This window comes from Cupressus sempervirens, chromosome 10 (assembly GCF_028749045.1).
Source record: "Cupressus sempervirens isolate cs-2001-9-10 chromosome 10, ASM2874904v1, whole genome shotgun sequence".
NCBI lineage: Eukaryota > Viridiplantae > Streptophyta > Pinopsida > Cupressales > Cupressaceae > Cupressus > Cupressus sempervirens.
In genome coordinates this window covers 877,258,637-877,269,374 of record NC_143127.1, presented here as the reverse complement: position 1 = coordinate 877,269,374, position 10,738 = coordinate 877,258,637, and positions in this window count along the sequence as shown.

The following is a 10,738-nucleotide window of genomic DNA, read 5'->3' as shown; positions in this document are numbered from 1 at the left end:
ACATTGTAACCTTAATTGGATACACTTTATTACTGCAATAGTGAAGATTTGTGGGTGTCATCCCCACCCTAGTTTTACCTTCTCATTTGGAGGGTTTTTGAGTAATCATAGCTGGTGTCATATGTGTGTGAATGTTTTCTTGATTACATGTTTTATATATACATGTTTTACATATTATTTCAGTTTATCTATTGAATGCATGAGAGGGATGTGTAGTGAAAGTTTTATGGGTCCAAGTTTAAACTATTGATTCACCCCCCCTCTCAAAAGTTTACCTTTCCTATTGTAATTCAAACAAGCATAATACAAACAAATGAGTTGGAGGAAAAGGATATAGAAGAGCCTAGAAGGACGAGCATTGATGCTCCACCAATATAGTAAGGCAATAAGGTAAGGACATATGTCCTTAGGCCTATGTTTGGTCATAGGGTTGAGATTCTAAGGAGCACATCACAATAGGCTCATACATTATATCTTTCTTTACAAAGTACTGAACAATTTTGCAATGAAGCATCTTCATGGTTATCAGCCACATTTAATCTTTTGGGGCCATATTTTTAGTCATTAGAGAGGGTTATTATGTTGATGGCTAAAAAGCAAGATTTTCCTAACAAGATTATTATAGTGAAGGAGGGCCTAGAAATGGTAAAGGAATTAATTGGCATCTTCATTGGTAAGTTACAAATAATAAAAGAAAAAACAAAAGTAATATCTCATTAAATTAAGCCCTATATACCACTAATTTTGGATAATAATAGGTTCAGAGAATAGCATGTATGGTCTTATACATTTAGTGTAGTTTTGACTCATGAGACCATAGTGGAAATTTGTATACTTGCAAAGTGTATACATCAATCAACATCAATTTTCCATTTTATGTAATGAAGAACTAAAATTTTTGGTCAATCCTTATTTTTAATAGTTTTTATCTTGATTATAAGTAGCTATTGTGATCAAGAAGTTTGTTGCAAATCGAAAAAGAAATTGTGACCAATATATGCTATAAGGGATAGGTTTGAGGGAAAAGGTATATATAAGAAATTGTCTGCAAATAAAATCCAAATCATCAATTGCCTTCACATCCCTAGGCTCCACCCACCTTGACCCTACAAAGCCCAAAGAGTGGGGAGTACTTTGTACTCTCTTGAATTTGGTCTAGAGTTAAGACTAATCATATTAAATATACGATTTAGCTAATCCTTAGGTTTGTTTACATCTTTTGCATCTTGGTATTGGGTTCAAAGTACCCAATAGTCCAAAAAACACCAACACACCCTTTATAGTATCAAGAAAAGGTGCATAAATACTACTTAAATTTGTAATGAATTTCCCATACAATTGGGATAGTCAATGAAAACTTCTTACCTTAGTAGATATGGTAGGTGTTGGCCAATCTAGTATAGTAGCAACCTTCTCCTTGTCCATCTTCAACTTTCCTTGGGACACCAGAAAGCCTAGGTACACAAGTTCTATTTTGAAGAAGTCACACTTCTCAAGATTGTGTAGGTGCACTTTCAATACACCATTTTTAAAACTTTTAAGTTGCCACCCATAAAGAATTTCTTAAAATTGTTCTTAGTGTGGTTAACAAAATTTCTATGATGGATTGAATTATTTCTAAGTCCTGATATGCAAATGTGGAAGCAAATAGAAGTCAAAATTCATTTTTCCACCATGGAGAAGCACTTTTCTAATTTTTCACAATGGAGAAGTTAACTTGCGATTTTCCACCAAAGGAAAAATGAAGTGTAGTGGAAAACTCATTTTCCATTGCGCCTTTCGCAGTCATTTTCTAATTTTTCGCAATGGAGAAGTAAAAATTCATTTTTCCACCATAGAGAAGCACTTTTCTAATTTTTCGCAATGGAGAAGTCAACTTGGGATTTTCCACCAAAGGAAAAATGAAGTGTAGTGGAAAGCTCATTTTCCACTGTGACTTTTGCAGTCATTTTCAGATTTTCCATTAGAGAAGCAAATATTTCATTTTCCACCAAAAAGAAAAATGGATAGCAGAAAATTCATTTTCCACTATGACTTTCGCAGGCAAAGTCCAATTTTCCACATGAGGAGAGAAAAGGAAAATCTCAATCAAAGATGAAGGTATATGGGGTCTAGCATCAAGATCACTCCAGAAAAATAATTTTTGAATCAATATACATCAAAATTGTGCCCACTACATGGAAATGGAAAATTGAAGATTGGGTGTGCTTTTCACACTCAAAAATAGAATTTCCACCAAGCATCAAATCCATGATAGAGAGATGGAAAAGAGCTTTAATTGATTAAACAAGGAATGATAATCTCATAATGATTTATTGTTTGAGGATTTGAACATCAATGTGGTATTAAATGTAAAATGGAAAATTTATTTTCCAGTGCGACTTTTGCAGTCAAAGTTCAATTTTCTACCAAAGGGAGAAGACAAAAATCAGATTTACGCTATAAAAATTCTAGAGAATTTCTCTCAAACTTCAGCAGAGAATTAACATTGTAAGCATGCAAGATAACATTTTTTCAGATTGAAGACATGGATAATAGAGCATTGAAAGAAGAATGGCTAGAAACTTCATTTTATTAATTTTGATTTTGTAGCAGTCATATAGAGCAGAATTCATAAATTCATATCTATTGACTCATTGATTATTTTTCTGATTGCTCTAGTCAGGATGAAGATAACTAAGGTTGGAAGAACATATCTAGAAATGAGCTTGATCCAATGGTGGAATAAAAAGATATGCCCCATGAAAAATGGCCCATTTTTACCTGGCAGAACTATTTATTTTACTATCCACTCAATAAAGGAAAGATTTTGGATATTGATTTAACATATTTAAATGTCAACTATTAAAATATAATTTAAATATGCTAATATATATCATTATTAATTTTAAAAGTTAATAAGCATATCAGTTTTCAAAAGGAAAAATATGAGAAGTCGAAGAGACAAGACCAGTTACAGAACTGAAAAGTCACTGGAAGAAACCAAATGGTTGCTGGAGAATGTATTTATTGTAAAACCTTTTCATTTGAAGGGGTTCTTCTTTTCTGCAAGAGACAGAGAGCTGGAGTAGGGGGAAGGACTTAGTTTAATTTTTTTTGCATTTTCACTATGCATGTTAAGAGTTTGAGTTTTTGTAATAGATTGAGCATAAGTTGTGAGAAAATAAAATCCAAGTATTCTTATTTGTGATGTTCAAAGCAATAGGGGTTTTATTCTAAATTAGAGCATTTAGTATTTTTTTTCCTTTGATTATTATCAGTTAGAGTGTTGATATTTTTAGTTTTGGGCATCATCTTCCATCTTGTGTTGAATAATGAATGGGTTATAGATCCGAGTATTTGTAGACGTTCCTATTACAAGAATTGGAATTATTTAACACTCTCTTTCATTTCAATTTCCAATGCATTTGCATACATAGCATTCACATTGCATTACCAATGTCAGGGAGTCATAGAAAGTGTGAATTCTTGGGGTTGGCTAGGTGTAGAACTGAATTCTCTGCCTGAGTTAGTTTTGTCTAGGGTTGGCTTGGTTTTCCTCTCCTGTTCTCGGTTTAAGAATGTACCCAATTAGTTTAGGAACAAAAAAATTCATTGAATATCATTGAAAAGGGAGATGTACCTTTTAATTCAAAGGAAATATATCAACCTCATGATAGATTATCCAACTATTTCTATCAAATTTTTTCTAATAGGTTTGGGCATTTATGAGTTACGTTGGAAAGAACAATCTATTTACCAATAGATTGATGGCTAGCTTCTCTTCATGAAATATTTTCAAAACTACCTCAACATGTTTGATATGGTCCTCATTAGTCTTGCTATAGATTAGTATGTCATCTAAGTACACTACAAATCTACATGTAAAGTACTTGAGCACTTCATTCACGAGCCTCATGAATGTGCTAGGAGCATTGGAAAGACCAAATGGCATCACAAGCCATTCATAGATACCATCAGTAGTCTTAAATGTTGTTTTCCATTCACCCTCCTCCTTTATCTTTATTTGGTGACAACCACTCTTCAAATCAAACTTAGTGAATTATTTAGCTCCTCCAAGACAATCCATAAGGTACTTGATCCTATGTATGAGAAACTTATACTTGATTGTGATCCAATGGATTGCTCTTGAGTCTATACAAAATCTCCTTTCCCTCCCTTTCTTAGATGCCAACACAATAGGGTGTTAGTTTGTGGTGACTAATCAAGGAAGTAGTATACATAGTTCATAATTTTTTTTGGTGTTGTGGCTGACATATGGCCGACATGTTGTAACCCTAAAGTGGCAAAAATATTTCTATAAAAGGTCTTAGGGTTAGGTATCTTTTCATTATGTGTGGTTCAAAAATTACTTCTCATGGTGGAATTGAGTTGTAAGGGATTATAGATTATAATTAGGTTGTAATAATTTGATCATAATAATATTGGACTTGCTATTTGGTGGACGTAGACTAGGGTTTGGGTGAACCATGTTAAATCTTGGTTTCTTGTATTCTCTTTTGTGTGATTTGATATTTTTTGATATTTTTTATATTTGCATGTAATTTTTATTTATGTCTATAGTTTAATCATAACACATGAATTGCACATGGGCTTATGCTTTTTTGTATCAAACCTCGATCCATCATTTCTTGGTCTTTTCCTACCATTGCTAATTTCTTATCTAGAGAGAGCTTGTATGCTACTTTATTTGGCAAGGAAGCACCTAGTAAAAAGTCAATTTGATGATTTATAACCCTCCTAGGAGGTATTGTAGCTAGAGTACCATCACACACTATTTTCTTGTACTTTTCAAGAAAAGTTTGGACTTCAACTAGTAAAGGTTCCTTGAATGCATTTTCTTTTTCTTCAAAATTCAGAAATACTACATAACTCTAACATTCCTCACCTCTAAGATCTTTAACAAATTCCTTTCCAGTACAAAATAGTACACTAGGTACTTTAGACTTTTATTCCCCCCCTTCCAAAAAAGACTAAATTTGAAAAGTCTTGCCTCCCTTTTTAAAGGTTATAGCATTATTCATACCATTATAAAAAACCTCCCTATTAAATTGCCAAGGTCTACCTAGAATAATATGGCAAACATACATGGGAGAAACATCACACAACAATATGTCCTTGTATCCTACTATGGAAAAATCCACCCAAGCTTGCTCATTAACCAAGATGATTTGTCCTTTGTTAAGCCAAGTGACCTTGTAGTGGTTGTCATGAGGAATTTTTTGCAATTTCAATTTAGTAACAACCTCCTTTGATATCACATTATCAGGGGACCTTGAATCTACACCATCTTGCACACTTTCTTGAGGATTTTTCATTTTATCCTAAACAAGGGCCTTCTATGTCTAGGTTCATCATGAGCTAGTTATTTGATCAACATTCTCCTAAATAGGATATTATCTCCCTTTTCTCACTAAATATGATCCATTTCATATTCCTTATTGTAGTTTTCCTCTTCAATGTATGTCATCCTTTTATCTTAGTTAGAAGAAGAGGGTTTTATAGATCACCTATATGAAGGGTGGCCTAGTTGATTGCAATTATAGTATTTCATCATGGCACAATAAGAGATACTTTTTCTCAATACTCTACCTCCATTTGATCCTCCTTGGTTGCCTCTCCCTCTATTATAACCACCTCTTGAGGAGTTGTCACTAGTTTTCTCTATGAGCTGGTTCTCACCTTGATTCTTCTACTCACTACCTCTACCTTGGTACTCTCCTCTTTGTGCTCTTTGATTTCTTCACTTGCCTCTCTCTTTGGAGTTGGAATACCCTTTCCTTTTGTTCTTTTCCTCCACCTTTAGAGCTAGTTGATGACACCTTTGGATAGTGGTAGGTTCCCATAATCTAATATTCTCTTGTATATGCCACCTCAAACCACTTAAATATCTGGCCACCTTGATTAGCTCTTGTTCTTGACTTTTGGATCTCAGACATAGGCTCTAGAATTCCTTAGTATAAGAGGTCACATCTAAGTCTTTTTTCTTCAGTCCTTGTCTTCTTTTGTGGAGTTGGATCTAAAGTCTTTAGGTAGAAAGTTTTCCTTGACTTTGGTAACCGTAGCATTTGTATTAGCTATAGGAGCCTTGCCCATGCTAAGACTCTCATCTTGTAGGTTTTTCCACCAAGTCAACATTGAACCTCTGAGCCTTGACATAGCCACCTTAACCTTTTGTGCCTCTAATACCCCTTTGCACTAAAAATGGTTCTCCATGTCATCTATCTAATCCATGACTACATCTAACTCCATCTTTCCATTGAAAAGTCGCATACCTTGCAAAGCTTTTCCTCCTAGGGCTTTGATAGCCTTCAAGATGGGTTGTTCATTCAAGACAAGGTCAAGTTTAGGTACACCATCCACTTCTGCTACCTCCTTACCCTTTTCATGGTCATCTTCTTCCTTCTTTGCTACATGAACAACTTCTTCTAATTTTTTCTTCACCTCTTCCAAGGCTACTTAAAGGAGTGTATTCTTCTCAACTTCCTTGGCTATTTCTACATTTATCACCATACTAATTTCACCTACCAATTCCCCAGTAGCTCTAGATATCCACCACTTTTACAAAGTCTTTAACTTGCTCTTATACCACTCTAGTGTGATAACCAATATTTCTCTCTCAAACCCCAATCTCTATAGGGTCTTCTTAGGTCATTCACTTGACCAATGAAGGCTTCAATACACCCTATTCTTGTGAGGATTCTATCCAATAGATCCTATTTCTTCAACTAGTGTAAATCAACAAGTTAGTACAAGCTTACTCATCAATTCCCCTCAACACACACATAACCCTAAATATCATTGGATATTCCACATGATCAAATAGATACCTAGGCATACCTTAGGTCTCTCTCCAAGATCCCAAACCCAAAACAATTCTGAAACCGTAATCGAGTCACAATCCAAAAATGTAAATGCACACAAATGCTTGGAAAAAGGCTACAAGGATTATCCCTCCAAATGCACAAAAACTAGGATATCTTGCAAACCCCATTAATAAGTACCCAAAAAAACTACCATTCCCAATACCCTTTTTATATTTCTTAGAGATTTTGGGGGTCTAGGGTTTCCAAATTGTCTATACTGTACTGGCACAAATTTAGGCTAAATTTAAGGGTTTCAAGGGTTTTATAGGTTGTTTACACATAAGAAGTTATTTTTCACCATGTAGGTCTTCCCATAGGCTCCTATTTGATTTGTGGCTTCATTACTCACTCCTTCAACACCTTCCATGCTGAGGTTGTAGTATCCAACTATTCAACCACTCCTATCAGCTCTGCAATAGACTGTGATCCCTAACCAAGTTGTTATTACTTTCCTTGGACATCACTATAGTTTTAGCTCTTCCACTTTCCAGGGCCCCATCTCCATATAACATATTCAACATGGAGTAAATTTCCAAATCCCAAGAGACGATGCTATACTTATGGTGGGAAATGGCCCTATGACCCTATTTGTCCAAACAACCCATCTGAGTACAATAGACTGGTGTAAAACATTATAATTATTCTAAGCACTTAAAACTTGGTTAAATTACAAACTCAAACTATACATCACCTTGAAGCAATGAATAATAACTATTCAAACACAAAAAAAAAAAAAAAAACTAGAACTAATCCATTTATATTCCAAGAACACACAAAATCCACTAAACTAATATTAAAATACAGCTTGCTCAGTCTATACAAAAGTAAATATAATTTCTCCAACCCCTTGAAAAGGTAGATAATATAATTATAAAGGATTCCAAAGAGTTTTCCTAACTATTTTAGATAGTCGTACGGCTCTAACAAAAAAAATTTCTCAATTTGAATCAAAATTGCAAAAAGTTATCAATGACAACTTTTTCAAGTTTGAGCAATTTTTTCAAATTTTAACATCTTCTTCCTAAAATTTCTCTAATTGATATCAAAATATTTAAAAGGTATTAAATTTTTTCTAAACACCTAATAAGGTCCTTAAAAAACTTACTTTCCATATTTAATCTTCAAGCCCCAAAATTGCTCTATTAAGCCAAATGAGCAATTTTTGAGCAACTAGGAGCAACATTACCATTTTGGGCTCTTCCAACCTAGCTATCCACACCGTAGGAAAAATTTAGTCCTCTTATTGATCTATTTTTGTGCCTAGAATTACTACAAGCCAAAAAAATCTAAGAAGCCCTAGGTCTACCACTAGCCTACCTAGGAACTCTTGCACCAATTTCCCCTTTCATATTGTTTTAATTCTTATATACATATATATTCCTTTTTGTATGATATAACTATTTGCCCCTGTTTGATAAAAATTCCAAAAAAAAATCATAGTTACAAGGTAACACCAAAATGTGAAAGGAAATCACTATGTAACCTCACAATTTTGGACATTGTTTTAAACCAATTATCTTGCAAAAGTTTTGAATTGTGCAAAGCTATTTGCACTTTAGCTAATAATTCCATCATATGATTAGAAATTAAAAAGTTGTTATCATTGATTAATTTTTTAGCATTAATAATATGTTTATGCATTACATCCTTTTTGGGAATGATCAAACTCTAAACATCTACCAGTGTAGCCTAGATTTTGACTTCTTCTATCAACACTTTTGCCTGCAAGTATATCAAATACCTAATCTTGATGAAATGTGTAGAATCAGTGCTTAGGTCAAATAAAAACTAATGTGTACTTGCCTTTAGATCAGTATCTATCTTAGAAAACTTTTCCTTTATTTCCTTGGTAAAATTTATAGTATTACTTAACTTTACAAATAATGAAACAACATTATTTATAGAATTTTCAAAATTAAAAAGAATAGTGGACACTTTCAATTGATCAATAGCAATCTTCTATGCCACATTTTCCAAAACTTTGTTATCAAACATTCTTTCTTCTCTTTGTAGTAGTTTTTCTTGTCCACTTCGATCCTCATTAAACTTGTGATCTATGTAAACAAGTTGATCTAGTATAGGTTTCTTTTCATCAACTTGAATACTAAGTCCATAAACAAATATACTTTTTATATCTTCTAGCACTTGATTCCTCTTCTTCCCTTTTTTTCTCATCTTCTGTAGTTTTTCCCTTTTCTTCCAAAGTTTTTGAAGGGTCTCCATCTCTTTTGGAGTGAGATTAGAGGTATCCCAATTTGGAGTAACTATATCCTCATCTAGGTCAATCTTATCAATGGATGTTTCTATCTCTTTACCATTTTCTTTTGAAATAGAGGAAGGAACAATTTCCTTTCCTTTACTCAAATCCCCAGTCCTTAGTTGAGCCTTAACCTCTTCTGACATTGCACTTATTAATGAAACACTAGAAACAACATTACTGATAATAGGAGGAATATTCACAGTACCTTGCTAAGACTTAGTTTGTCCTGGAACTATGAAGGGTAGAGCCTGATGCTCGGTAGATGAAGTGGTAGTAACAAGACTCATCATTATACTTAGTAGAATACCTCCAAAAGTCAATTTAGTGCTCGATGATGCAAAGATAATTCTTTGATAAATCTATTCTAAATTTCTTAGGGTCTCAAGAATGCTTCTCTATATTCTTTGAAATTTGCAATGAAAATTAAAACCTTTGATTCCTACCTTTTAACCAAAAATCTATTTTCAATTCACCATTAATACATTATATGTAGGAAAACTTGGAGAAAACCTATCCAACTCAGCTAAGTCTACAACTTGGCAGATATATTTAACTCAGTTAGAACTCTGAACATGCCATTTGTATCCAAGTTGAGTTAGGTCTTACAACCCAACCTTTCTTTGGAATTCCTTGTAACCTATCATTTCTTGATATGGTCTTGTAACCTAACCTTTCTTTGTAAGGTGCAATACATTATTGCAACTAGTATCTAACTCGGTGATCCCAGTGCATCTCAAATGTTGATTAGGATCTTCTAGCTTGCACACTTGAATTGATATGAGATGTCTCCTTTTGAATCATAGTTCCAATGATCTCCATAGCTAATTAGTTTGAGATAGTTTAATCACCCAAATCATTGGCTTTGGTGTCAACATTTTTAAGACTTTGACTTGAATTTTCTATAGACTTATTTATCCATTGCTTCCTTATTTTATCTTTGATATTGTCATCCTTTTATTTCTTTTCATCTTCAACTTTACATTTATTCATATAGTTTCTAACTAGATTTCCAAGCTCTATACATACAAAACATCTCTTTGTAAGGTCTCTCTTCCTCATGTGTGTTCTTATGAAATTTTCTCTAATATGTCCATGTTCACCACATAAGTGACATTTGCACTATGTTGTAGTCCCAATGAAAGATATCTTTCACAATTTCTTATATTGGATTCCACTTCTTAGTCTTGCATTCTAAATATTTGTCCACTTGTTTGCTACAATTGAAATATTTTCCTTCAAACTTAGTTTTCTTTATGCATTCACTTTCTCCATGTCCTAGCTTGTTACAACTATATCATATTCCATTCAATTTTGATTTACCATTCATCCAACACTTGTTTGATGTGTGCCCTATCTTTCCACAATTATTATAAGTGGGTCTTTTGTTCTTTTGAACTCCTTGCTGAGATGATTCACCTTCATCTGTATAGCCTAATCCTACTTTACCTTTTTTTCTATATTGAGTTTTCTCACACAATTGATTCATGATTTCTTCAAATTTCATCATCCTTTCATTGGTTTTCCTTTCAATGCTCGAATCATTCTACAATCTTGCATTGTTTGACCTCAAGTCGATAAGCTCTTGATTTTCACAATTGAGTTGATTTACCAA